Here is a 13,211-nt window from a genome sequence, read left to right as displayed (position 1 = left end):
TGCTGGGCGTGGTGGTGCATGCCTGTCATCCCAGTGGCTTAGGAGGCTGAGACAGGAGGATCGTGAGTTCAAGGCCAGCTTCAGCAACTTAATAAGACCCTGTCTCTAAATAAAATATTTAAAAAGGGCTGGGGATGTGGTTCAGTGTTTGAGTGTTCAATCCTTGGTATTGAAAAAAAGGCAATTTTCATTTTCCTGGGTTAAATTTTGTGTGTCCCAATTGAGCCAAGATTATTTGATTCGTACTGATTTTGAGAAGCCCCGGGGTGGACAAAGGTAGAACCCAGGGAATTAAGCATTAAATGTGCATCCTCCTTCGGATGTGGATTTTTCCTATCACATAAAGTCATTCCCACTTCCACTGTTGAACTCCCGAGCTTACTTCCCTTAGCTTCCCAACTGTAACACATTTTATCATGTGCAATTAACTGTTGCCAGCTTCATTGTGCATTTTTCTATCAATAACCTCTATAAAAGATGGATAATTTGTATTTTTTGAGTTCATCTGTAGAAAGACTGAGAGGTTCTTAGATTTTTTCCAGGAAGACTTTACTATGGTATCGCTCATCTAGTTCATCTGAATGTTGGTGCTCACTTCAGAAGAAATGAGAAAGAACAAATGAAGGGTCAATTAGGTCAAATGACCTGCTTCACCAAAAACAAGCAAACAGGGCTGGGGATGTGGCTCCAGTGGTAGCACACTCGCCTGGCATGCGTGGGGCACTGGGTTTGATCCTCAGCACCACATAAGAATAAAAAAAAAAATAAAGATGTGTGTCCACCAAAAACTAAAAAATAAATATTAACCCCCCCCCCACACACACATACAAAAACAAAAACAAGCAAACAAAACTTCAGGGTGTTTGTTGTTGTTGTTTGTTGTTTGTTTGTTTTCTGATGCCTGCCTGTAATGAGCAGGGCCTGGCCCTTGGAACACAATGTAAATGGCACCCTTGGACCATGCGGGGTCACAGCTTGCTGTCGCAGCTAGACTCCGAAGTAAGAGCAAAGCAGAGCAAGAAGGACAGGGTGTCAGGCCAATCCCAGGCCAGAAATGGGTCTCAGGCAGAGGCGTGGGCAGAGGGAAGAAGCTCTGGTTCTAGAGTCAGGATGCGAGGTCAGGGTCAGTGCAGCCCCAAGGTCCATTGGCTGCTGAATCCTAGACAAGGCTCCTTAGATTCCCCTGGGGAAGTGAATTCTCTCTCCTGAGGCTGGTGTGGGGTACAGTGACCCACCCACCTGGGACGGCTGCAAGACCAGGGCAGAGGCAAGAAATCCCCAGAGACGTCGATTCTCATGTAGATAAAAACGTTCTTATTAGAGGGGTTGGCTGTAATGGTCTATGGTAGGCAAGCCCAGAGACAGGGAGGGTGGGTATATTGCTGTGGCCGAGCCACTGGGGCCAGAAATGATGAAGAAGGACATTTACCTATAGAGATGGGGAGACTCAACACCCCCAGATGACCTCCTCCTAGTGAGTGCAGGTCAGCCTCTGCTTGGTCCCAGAAAAACCCTGCACTGTGTCCCCACCCCCTTCCACTGCCAGGTCAGAGAGAGTGAGATCTAAAGTAAACGAGAACAGCTGGGAGAGAAAGATAATTGGGCCGAGTAGCCCAGCTCCCTGCTTCTTTCCCTGGGTGAGTCAATCACATCTATTAAAGCCACCGAGAAGAGGTTTTCTCATCCGTGTGCAGGAAATGCAACATACACTCAGAAAAACAGGAATAAGGGTATAAAGGGCTCGAGCATCTATGTACCATCAAGAAATTCTGTTTCCAGAATTTAATCTGAGTGGTGATTTCCCCAGCCTCTGTCTGACATCCCAGGACAGCGACCTGAGATTCAGCTAAAGAAATGGGTCTTTGTTCTGCAAAGATCCTCAAGGTCTTGAGATGTCTAGAGATGTATTGGGGGTTCTCAACTTCAGTGAGGCTGAGGCAGTGTTCAGGGAATTAAGTTTTAGGAAGCAGAGGCAAGGAGTTCCTGATTGAGGATGTCTCAAGGGAGACTCAGGGATGCATGTTCTTTTTTAATAGCCTAGGTAGTTCTCAAAGACACCCCGCTCTAGGGAGACATACTTTGAATGCACAGATACTTAGCCCAGGAGGCACTGTGCAAATCCTCTAGGTCCATTCTATTCCAGGGGTAGTTGCAGACTGGCAGCAATGTATCACCTGGAATATGGACTCTAGGACCTCATGCTGGAGCTCCCAGATCAGGTGCCTATTAATAAGATTTCCCAGGTTATCCGCATGCCCATGAAGTTGTAGCGGCACATCTCTGGGTTCATTGCTGACCAAGTTTTGAGTAGGCATGGTGCTGCTCCACAGGACATTCAGGAAATCTGTTTGGCAGATGATTTGATTGTCATAATGGTTTGGCATTTAGTGGGCAGGAGCCAGGGAAGTTAGATGGCCAGTACTTTAAAGAATTCTCTTGTATCCTGAATGGCTTCCAAATGTCTTGCCGGGGAGTCTAGCATACAGAAAGTTAATCTGCATTTATTTGAACCTACCTAATTCTTGTTTATAAATAACCACTTTTATTTTTTGCATGATGTCAACATACACCAACATTTCCAGGAATGCAACTTCCATATAAATCAAGGCGATAACCAACATTTAGAGTTGGCCCTCTATATCTTTAGATTCCATGTCTATGGATTCAACCAACCTCAGATCAAAGATATCCTGAAAAAAATTTATGTTTGTATTGGGTGTGCAAAGATATTTTTCCTTGTCATTACCCCTAGACAGGATCACAACCATTTACGTGGCCTTTTCATTCTTTTAGGTATTATAAGTAATCTGGAGATGATTTAAAGTATATGGGAGAATGTGCCCAGGATACATGAAAATACTGTGCCATTCTGTATAAGAGACTTAAACATCTGTGGATTTTGGTATCTGTTGGGTCCTGAAACCAATTTCCCCTGGATACTGAGGGGTGACTGTATTTAATCTGAAGCATGATCAAGAGTTGGGCTTCATCCCAGCTGTTTCAGCCAGCTTTGCATCACAGTGGCCCAGACACTGGACAAGAAAAACTCAGGGGAGGAGAAGCTTATATAGTTCATGGCTTCAGAGGTCCAGTTCGTGGTCAGCTGACTCCATAGCTCTGGGTCAGAGTGAGGCTGAATATCACGGCAGAAGGGCGTGGTGGAGAAAAGGTGTTCTCATGATAGCCAGGAAGGGGATGAGAGGGGGGGGAGGGGGAGGGAGGGAGAGAGAGAGGGAGAGAGAGAGGGAGAGAGAGAGGGAGAGAGGGAGAGGGAGAGGGAGAGGGAGAGGGAGGGGGGAGAAAGAGGGAGAGAGAGGGAGAGGGAGAGGGGGAGAGAGAGGGGGGAGAGAGAGGAGAGGGAGAGGGGGAGAGAGAGGGGGGGAGAGAGAGGGAGAGGGAGAGGGAGAGAGAGAGGGAGAGAGGGAGAGAGAGGGGGGAGGGAGAGGGGGAGGGAGGGAGAAGAGAGGAGAGAGAGAGGGAGAGAGAGAGGGAGAGGAGAGAGAGAGAGAGAGGGAGAGAGAGAGGGAGAGAGGGAGAGAGAGGGAGAGAGGGAGAGAGAGAGGAGAGAGAGGAGAGAGAGGGAGAGAGAGAGGAGAGAGGGAGAGAGAGAGAGGGGAAGAGAGAGGGAGAGGGAGGAGAGGAGGGAGAGAGAGGGAGAGAGAGGGGAGGAGAGGGAGAGAGGGAGAGAGAGAGGGAGAGGAGGAGAGAGTGAGAGGAGAGAGGGGGGGAGGGGGAGGGAGAGGAGGGAGAGGGAGAGCAACCAAGAGCACATGAGGCTGCAGATCTCATCATCTGAACACTCTTGCACCGTGTCCCACATGAGCTCTGGGGGAACCTCTTACACACCATAACACCAGGCCATCTCGCCACGGACATCACTGCTATGGTGAACAGAGCAGCACACCCGTCAGTCAACCTGTGGGCGCCAGCACCTTCCTACTTCAGTATAGTCAGCCCAGAGCATTAATGTTCCAAGATAGATATTGTTTCAAAACAAAATATTTTCTGTTGTTTCTTTATAATTAGGGCAGTAGGCTGTCTTTTTGAAATTTTATGTAGAGATGGTTTATTTAATCTAGAGTTCACCCTGGGATGATAAAGGAATGCTTTAGTTAAAATTTTTCATTCCATATCATAAGAAAAATTCTGACATAAAAAGGAGATTGTTCGACAGGGCTGGGGTTGTAGCTCAGAGGTACAGCGCTCGGTGCGAGGCCCTGGGTTCCATCCTCAGCACCACGTAAAAATAAATCATTAAAATAAAGGTATTGTGTTCAACTACAACTAAAAAAAAGGAGGCTATTAAATATGATGGCCATTGAGATGAATTAAGATGAATTATTCTGATTGAATCACTTTATTTTCAAGACAAAGGACTTGATCAGGGGAGGGGAGAATTTAAGGTGACCGGGCAACTGGCATCTGTTGAACCAGAGCCCAAGACCCCTGCCTGGCCAGGGCTTGGCCTCCTGCGCTCAGCACAGTGGCCTCGTCTCTGGAGAGTTCCTCATCTCCACAGAAAAATGTTTTCGACCCCATTCTTGCCAAGGCCTGGACAGTGACTCTGATGTCATATGCAGTCTCACAAGAGTCATGGAACATTTGCTGGACTCTCAATTAGAACATAAATGGATGCCTGGTTCTCTTTGGACATAAATTGCTGCCTGTTCTGTGTAGTGTCGGATTAAAGGAAAATGGAATTAAAAGAAAGAAAGAAAGAAAGAAAGAAAGAAAGAAAGAAAGAAAGAAAGAAAGAAAGAAAGAAAAACCAACAACTCCCTTGATTTTGGAAAGAATGGATTTTGTAGGTAAGACTCTGCTAGCCCTGGGTTCTTATGGGCTCGCATGCCGACACCCCGAATGGCAACACAGGACCACGGGGCAGGTGGCACTTAGTTTGCAGCCACAGGCCACATAAGCACTTGTGTCACACTTGCTTCATCCTGCATATGGAGATGAGGCGACCCCTTCTACTCCTAACATCTGTGATTTCAGGGAAGGGTCCCAGAGGAGATTAAATGAGGGCAGGATGCTTCACAGGAAGTTGAGATAAAAAGCTGAAAGACGAGGACCCATTTTATAAGGAGCTCAGTGAAGAAAAGTCAGGTCTTGGTGGAAACAAGGAGCTTCCATAATGAGATCAGCAAGGAGAGCAGCTGCAAGCTCAGCAATGGCGGTGACGGCTTGGACATGTGAAAGGATCCGCCCCTCCCCTGCTTGTAAACAGCAGAGAGAGCTGGAAAACGGTCCAGCCCCAAATTCAAGACAAAATGACCGGGACCCAAGGAGGGAGGGGATTCCGAGACTCCCCCGCCGGCAGAGCCTCCCTGGTCATCCCACAGGACACGTGGCCCAGGAGAGGAGAGAGAATGAAACAAAGAACGTGATCTTCAGATTATCACACAAAGGCTTCAAAGAACCAGACAAAAGAAACGATGGAGCAAATCACAGAGGTCTCCAAGCATGGTCCTTGGAGATTGTGACCAGGACAATGGGTCTCACTGCCATCTGGTTGCTAGCTGTGCCCAGGGAGTAAACATTTTCAGAGAATTTGTGTTTTCAATGAGGTTTCCAGAAGCTCATCAGAGTTTTATATAACAATAAATTTGAAATAGTCTCGATAAAAAACAATGACTGTGACTCCGTCACCGGAGGAAAAAGGTCCAGCGAGAAAGCTCAGCAGTGACTCAGTGCCCGACCCAGAGGACAACATCCGGAGGAGGCAGATGACATGCAGAGGCAGCGGTCAGCGTCCAGTGAGGTGTCCTTGAGGAGAAGCAAGACCAGGAGGCTGAGTTAAGAGGAGGAAATTGGATGCCAGAGGGAGGAGAGCTGTCAGAGGAGGGCAGTGAGCTGAGGAGGAGAAGCCCAAGAGGCTGGAAGAGAAGGAGGCAGGGTCTGCGCTTCATTTAAGCCAGGGAGGGTGGAGGAAGCCAGGCGGAGTTGGGGGCAGGAGATGCGCCTGCATCTCTCTCAGGGCTGAGAGGGAGGAGGAAGGCGCTCTCTCCCTGGGGGTGCAGGATGCTCCAGTTTTCATGTGTTTTTTAAGCTCCCAAAATACATCATTTTCCATGAGAAAAAGGACCTGGATAAAGTAACCCAGGTGGCCCTTGAAGTCCCCAGAGTCTGAACAGAAATAACCCCATCCCCCCAAATCTAATGCCTAAAACTTGAGACAAAGCCTTCAGATTCAGCTGGAAAACAGCAGCCACGGCAGAGCCATCACAGACACTCAGAGTTAACATGGACGCAAACGCAACTATGCTGATCCGGAGGCTCTGAAAAGCTCCAGTTCCCAAAGGCTGCGTGTAGATTAGGGAGGAACTTGGCACGTGTCCCTGGAATGATCCCCAATCAGCAGGAAGGGAGTGGGAGACAGAGAATGTTCCTGAATGTGCCTGGGGACCAGAGTGGTTGAGATGATGCATTCTGCAGTCTGACCATCCAGGATTGAGTCCTGCCTCTACCAGGAGGCATTTCAGCACATTCAATAGTCTTTTTTTCCCCCTTGGTTCCAGGGATTGAACCCAGAGGCACCCTACCACTGAGCCCCATCCCCAGCCCTTTTTATTGCTTATTTAGAGACAGGGTCTCACTGAGTTGCTTAGGGCTTAAGTTGCTGAGACTGGCTTTGAATTCAACAATCCTCCTGCCTCAGCCTCCCAAGCCACTGGGATGACAGGTGTGCACCACCATGCTCGGCTGGCAATAATCCTACTGGAGGCTTCTGAGTCTCAATTTTCACCTCCATAAATGAAGAAGTTCTAGCGGGCAGAAGAGCTGTACACTGAGCATGGCATCCAGCAAACCTCTGAACACTGGCTCTTGTTGTTGCCAGGTCCACAGAACTGCTGAACGTCTTCACCCTAACCAGAATGGCTGGAGCACCCGTTTAAGGATCCCAGAATATGACACCTTGCCTTCTTGTCATCCCTATGAAGACCAGACACCCTCCCTGAGATCGCTGGTCCAAGATAAAGTCTCAGGGCAGAGACGTGCCAGGACTTCTTGATTAAGATGTTAGAAAAAAAGAGTGTCCCAGTCATTGTATATTAGGAGTGTCCCCTCTACATCCCCCTGGTGAAGGGGCAGACAGGTATGGAGCGCTCTCTGCAAGGCAGGTGGTGTTCTGAATGCTGTGCCTGTTTCCTTGTTCATTCCTGAGAACAACTCTGTTCCCAATGGAGAAACTGAGGCACAGAGAGCAGAGTGCCCATCTGTAGGCCGCAGCACACTTGGCTGTAAGGAGTGTGGAGGTACCTGCCGCGTCAAACAGCCAGTGCAGAGCTGCAAACACGGATTCAAAAAGCAGCAGCCCTTCAGAATAATTTTTCAAAACACTCCATTGTTGCACGTGGACAAATCAGAGCTATAAAAATAGCCACTTCTGGTCTGACAGAATTACTGTTTTCCTTCGTTCCACCCACCGCACCACACTCTGCCTACCTGACACCCTTGAGGCTGATTAAGCCTCATTGTCATTTGTTCACGGAGGCAATCCTCTCTCCAGCAAACAGAAGAGCCTTTGTCCTGGAGGCCATCAGTCCCAGCCACAAAGTGGCTTATTGAAGTATAATTTCATTATGCAGAATCTGCTTCCAGTTTAGGTTTCCTCGGGCCAGCATTGCTGAGGTGTGAGAATTGGCTAATGGTAATAATGAAGTCCCCAAGACCCCTGGCATCTGTCATCGAGTTCTCAGTCGGAGAGGCGGGCTCACGTCTTTGCATGGGGTTCCTTATCTGGAGGTCTCTTCAGTTCCCTTCAGTTTGTTTTGACCGTGGTCAGTCCCCTGTGACCTGGGTGTAGATTATCTACACTAGGAACCGCAAAGCGGGGCTAACTCCAAAGGAGCCTTATTCAGCTAACAGAGAATGCAAATTCACTTCATCGGCAGGGAGACCGAGCCTTAGCCACTGTGCCTACAGAACAACAGCTGGAGAAAAGTCCAGAGCTGCACGTTAGTCAGGTTATGTCCCCGTCGGGGAAGGAAATCTGTGCTGGGGACATCAGAGCCGAACATTCACAGCTTTTGGACGGTTTGTGCTACTTGCCTCCCCCAGAAGGGAAAACTAATTGGAGAAAATGTGTAGTTTAGGGACTTTCTCCTGAAGGCAGATGTTCCAAACCCTTCTGAACAATTCTGTGAACATGTGGCCCGCCTTCTGTCTGTCTGTCCACCGCGTGGTCAGGCTCCCATGGCTGTTCACATGCTTCGTCCATTCTGAAGTTTTCTTTGCCATGATTCCATCCAGTCTCCAACACTTTCCTAAAACACCGGCACCCCCTCCCAGCCGTCTCCAAGGGGAGCGTGGGGTACATAGAGCGCCAGCTGTGAGCCGGGAACATCTTTCTACTAGCACATTGATCGATCTATCCTCAATTTCCTGGAACCCAACTGGTAGACAATTTATTATTCTTGGAATTTTTCTTATATTCAAATTTTAGGAAAAGGAGCCCGTTAACAAGAAATAAGACGCGGCAGAGATCGACTTAGGACATTTATGAAGCCACCAAGGAGATAACCTGAACAAGGAGGAAAAAGCTCCGTTTCTAACTCCCTCTACACGGCCGCTGTCCACCATGATGCCAAAGACAGGCCTCAGCTGCACTGAGAAGACCCTGCTTACGCTGTCTCTCCTCCAGCCGACCGAGATGCTGAAGGGAAAGAAGGCCAAGGGGAAGAAGGTGGCCCCAGCCCCCGCCGTGGTCAAGAACCAGGAGGCCAAGAAGGTGGTGAACCCGCTCTTTGAGAAGAGGCTGAAGAACTTCGGCATCAGACAGGACATCCAGCCCCAAAAGGGACCTTACCCGCTTTGTAAAATGGCCCCGCTATATCTGGCTGCAGCAGCAAAGGGCTATTCTCTATAAGTGGCTGAAAGTGCCTCCTGCGATTAACCGGTTCACCCAGGCCTTGGACCCCCAACAGCCACCCAGCTGCTTAAGTTTGCCCACAAGGACAGACCCGAGACCAAGCAGGAAAAGAAGCAGAGGCTGTTGGCCTGGGCTGAGAAGAAGGCTGCTGGAAAAGGGGATGTCCCCACAAAGAAACCACACTGTGGGGCATGCGCTTGCTACTGCCTGACACAAGTTTATTGCCTTCAGCCCAAGACACGGGATGAAGGACAATTTATCACTTTTATGTACAGAAATGCAACAGTGTACGTTTACCCCAGTTTAGTGGCGAGTTCTGTCCTTCGAGCAGGGGTCAGTACTGTCACCACCTTGGTGGAGAATAAGAAGGCTCAGTTGGTGGTGATCGCATATGACGTGGATCCCATCGAGCTGGTTGTCTGCCTGCCTGCCCTGTGTCGCAAGATGGGAGCCCCTTACTGCATCATCAAGGGGAAGGCTAGGCTGGCCCTCTGGTTCACAGGAAGACGTGCACCACTGCTGCCTTCACACAGGTTAACTCGGAAGACAAAGGAGCTCTGGCGAAGTTGGTGGAAGCTATCAGAACCAACTACAATGACAGATATGATGAGATCCGTCGCCACTGGGGAGGCAACATCCTGGGTCCAACACCTGTGGCTCGCATTGCCAAGCTGGAAAAGGCAGAGGCTAAGAACTCGCCACTAAACTGGGGCAAACGTACACTGTTGCATTTCTGTACATAAAAGTAATAAATTGTCCTTCATCCAGTGTCACAGGCTGAAGGCAATAAACTTGTTTCAGGCAGTAGCAAGGGCTTGCCCCATAGTGTGAGAGCTTTAGAAACTCATTGTGTAACTTGCATGAAAAGGCTTTATATAGCAGTAAAATGCTCAGAAATCAAGCCAGGGTTTTGTGATTGACCAGTCACTGCCTTATTTAAGGCAGCAATGAATATGAGTCTATAAAGCATTTATTTATACTGATAATACATGATCCAGTAAAATCAAGTCTCTTGCAATGACAAAAAAGAGAAGAAAACCCTACTTACTGGGAAAGTGGAGTGGACTAACAGAATTTAGAAATATTTCATTGCAGGTGGTGCACGCCAGTAATCCCAGCAGCTTGGGAGGCTGAATGGACATTTTAAAAAGTACTATGTTTTCCATGTGCTGCCTAAAGTTGCGTAGTCTCAGTGGTATCTGACGAACTCTGCAGTGGGAATATCTGGTTCTCTTCATAGTTTGAAGCCTCTGAGGAACCCCCAGGTTAGTGCCCAGAGCAGTAAGGAGAGAACAGGAGTAAAGAGATGCAGGAGGCCCAGGGAGACCCAGAGGGTCATCCTGTTCTCGTGGGGATCCACTGAAGTGTCTGCCTGGGAGGGAGGAAGAGAGGGAGGCTGAACAAGATCAAAGGAGTTGGAGCCTTGGAACAAACTCCCCTTGTTTGCTTAATAGGTCTGGATACCCATGTCTGGAGTCCCATTTCACCTTCCTGTGCCCTTCAGGATGCCCTTTATGCTGGGCACGGGTGGCTAACAGCCAGATATGATACTCGGGGGTTCCTGTACCCCAGTCCTTTCTCCAAAGGGGAATTTTTATTGTCTTTGACTTGTCTTTGCTCCAGTGTTGTTTCCTGGGTGTGTTGGGGTAGTTCAATCTGATTGCTTAGTCCACACATGGCGGCTGGTGGGCATTCGTATCTGAGAGCCACAAGGCTCTGCTTGCTGCAGCTCAACAGGACTTTGTTAGCCTCCGATCAGGGGTGGGGAATATATTTTGCGGCTGTTAATAAGATGGATGGTTATATTGAGAGAGGAGTCTCTGGGTGTACAGGTAGGGGGCTTTAGGCTAAGAAGTAAAATAAAATATAGAATACAACAAGATAGGAATTTGTAATTAAGGGAGAGGTGCCGAGTATCAAAGGATGTGCCCTTACCCATGATCTTGTAAAATGAAGCCAATATGCAAGGGAATTCTGAGGCACATTTGTGTAACTCTGTCCTGGCTCCACCTCCAACCCAGCCCCTTGCACCATCCTTCTGTGAATATTAACACCTACAACAGCAGGTTGCTGTCTCTCCTCCTGGAGATGCCCACATACTCCCTGGAATGCATATTCCTTGCTTTACCCCAAAGGCATCTCTCTTGAGATTGCCCATTCTCCCTTGAAGGTGTATCAACTTCCTAAATAAACCTCCATGTCTTTGGCACGTGCTGAATTTCTTTTCCATCATGTATGCCAGGAACCCCTGAGTCAAGCTTCCTCTTCTCTCCAGAAGCTCCTTGAACCCTTCTTGGGAGGTATCTCTTCTCCCATGACAAGATTCAGGGCTTCTTTCTACAGTACTTTCCCTTGATGGCCATGTTTGTTCTGTTTGGCTCAAGCCACCAAGATTAACCTGACTGGACAAGGGGTCAACATCTGACCAATTCATCTGAGAATTCGACCAATCGGATTCTCTCAGGAATGGACACTTGGACCAAGAAGCAGTCGGTGGTCATTGTTGTTTCAACTGAGGAGATAAAAACTCAAGGGCTAGGGGGTGGCCATCATCAGCTAAGAGAGGAGAGAAGAAGAAAGCAGATGTCAAAAGGGAGAGGGAAAAATAAAGCAGACACAGAAATAGAAGCAAAGGCAAGAGCCTGGGAAAATGGCCACCAATTCCTACTAGGTTTTCAGCTCCTGGGTCTTAGGACTCCTGCAAGGCTTACCTGTACTTCCTGCCCCACAGTTTCATGAACAATCCCCATATCCTTACAGCACATTCCATGTTTTTCTTTGAGCTCATTCAAGTGAGTCCCCAATACTTGGATGCATAGGGTCTTGATTAATGAGGGAGACGTCGAAGGGCACAGGCAGCCAGGACAAGATGGCGAGTGAGGAGGTTGGGACAGAACAAAGGAGTGAGGAGAGGGTCTTCTGATGAGGTCACCTTCCTGGTTGACAGAAGTGCTGGTGGACACGAGTGGGGGACCCAGTGAGACAGACCCTTCTGTACTTGTGCTCCTAAGCGGGGGGAATCCATTAGAAAAACTAAAAGGGACATGTGGACAGAGGGGCACCAATCAATAACAGGGAAGAACACATGGATGGGGAGGAGATAAGGAAATTTCAGAGACCATAAGAAGAACAGGCCAAAACTCCACCACTGGCACTGGAGTCCCTTCTCTTCTGAGAAGCCTGTCTCTGTCACTCTTGCAATAACCTTGCTGCTTGCTTGCTATCTCTGTGTCCTGTTTTTTGATTCTTTGCTGAATGGAGACAATGAACCCAATACCATAGATGGTAACATTAAGACAATGAACAGTTATACTCACTGCTAACAAAAATGAACCGAGTATTTATAAGAGAAAAATATATATCACAATGCCTCCTTGTATTCTACAAGGAAAACCTCAGGCATCCCATCCTCTGGGTGAGTTTGAGAATCACTGCTCTAACTTGATGGAAGGAAGAAGCAACCCTTCTGGAGGTCCCCCTCCCCCAAATACACCTGAGAAAAACAAGACAGCTGAAGTAAAAATAGTAGAAGATATGCTGACTATGATGCTTGCTCTCCAGAAGAGCAAAAAATCATACCTAAGGAAGTTTTGGTGATTAAGTAGAACTACCAAGGCCCCATCTCAGACCTATTGAATCAAAAATTTCAGTCAAATCACTTAGGCAGTTATATATTTTTAAAAGTTTCCTGGGAGATCTTGATGTGCATCCTTGTTAGAGTCACTTGATCCTAGCAAAAAGGGACATCTGAGGAGAGGAAGAAAGATCATAAGGGGCAAAGAATGGCAACCCCCTTGGTTCCTGGCTGGCATTGCCCTTTTGGTAGACTGAATTCCTCTCCAGCTCAAAAACACCATGTATTCTGCCCATAGCAATGAGCCTCAAACATCCAAAAGGACTTCAATTATGTTGGGTAGTCACATTTTGAAGAGGTGGGGTAACACACAATCCTTTTTATTTTATTTTAAATGCTTTCACCAAAATGGATAAGTTAAAAAGAAGTTTGGAACAAACACTTTTCTAGTTAAAACTTTTATTCTATAGAAATTTAATTCCTTGATAATGAAGCACATCACGCCCGAGGTGGCAGACACGTGCCCTGGTGCTGAGGTGCATATACAATGTGGCTGAGCCCCACCTCCCAGAGTTGACTTGAGATGGGACATGACCTGGTTAAGATGCAGGAAAAGGAAGCGAGTAAGCCAGACCCATGCTCTGGTGTTTCCTCTCTCCGATGATAAGATATAGAATCAGCTCTACCATTAAGATAAGGCTCTTTGGACTCGCCTCGTCTGTGATAATTCAGCTGAGCAACAACGGTCCAGTTCTATGACCAGAT

At 47.9% G+C, this 13,211-nt stretch overlaps 1 protein-coding gene and 1 pseudogene across 2 annotated transcripts in view; one reads left to right on the top strand and one right to left on the bottom strand.

Annotated features, from left to right (window-relative positions):
- The window catches only part of KCNK13 (potassium two pore domain channel subfamily K member 13), a 92,551-nt gene that overhangs the window by 54,669 nt on the left and 24,671 nt on the right, over nt 1-13,211 (bottom strand). The gene's annotated exons all lie outside the window — the stretch shown is intronic.
- On the top strand, nt 8,654-10,407 carry LOC308647382 (large ribosomal subunit protein eL8-like; annotated as a pseudogene). The gene is made up of 3 exons: nt 8,654-9,056; nt 9,180-9,589; nt 10,377-10,407. The product of its transcript is annotated as a large ribosomal subunit protein eL8-like (transcript).

This window comes from Spermophilus citellus (genome assembly GCF_964194105.1).
Source record: "Spermophilus citellus genome assembly, chromosome: 4".
Taxonomy (NCBI): Eukaryota; Metazoa; Chordata; class Mammalia; order Rodentia; family Sciuridae; genus Spermophilus; species Spermophilus citellus.
This window is presented reverse-complemented; position numbering and strand designations above follow the sequence as displayed.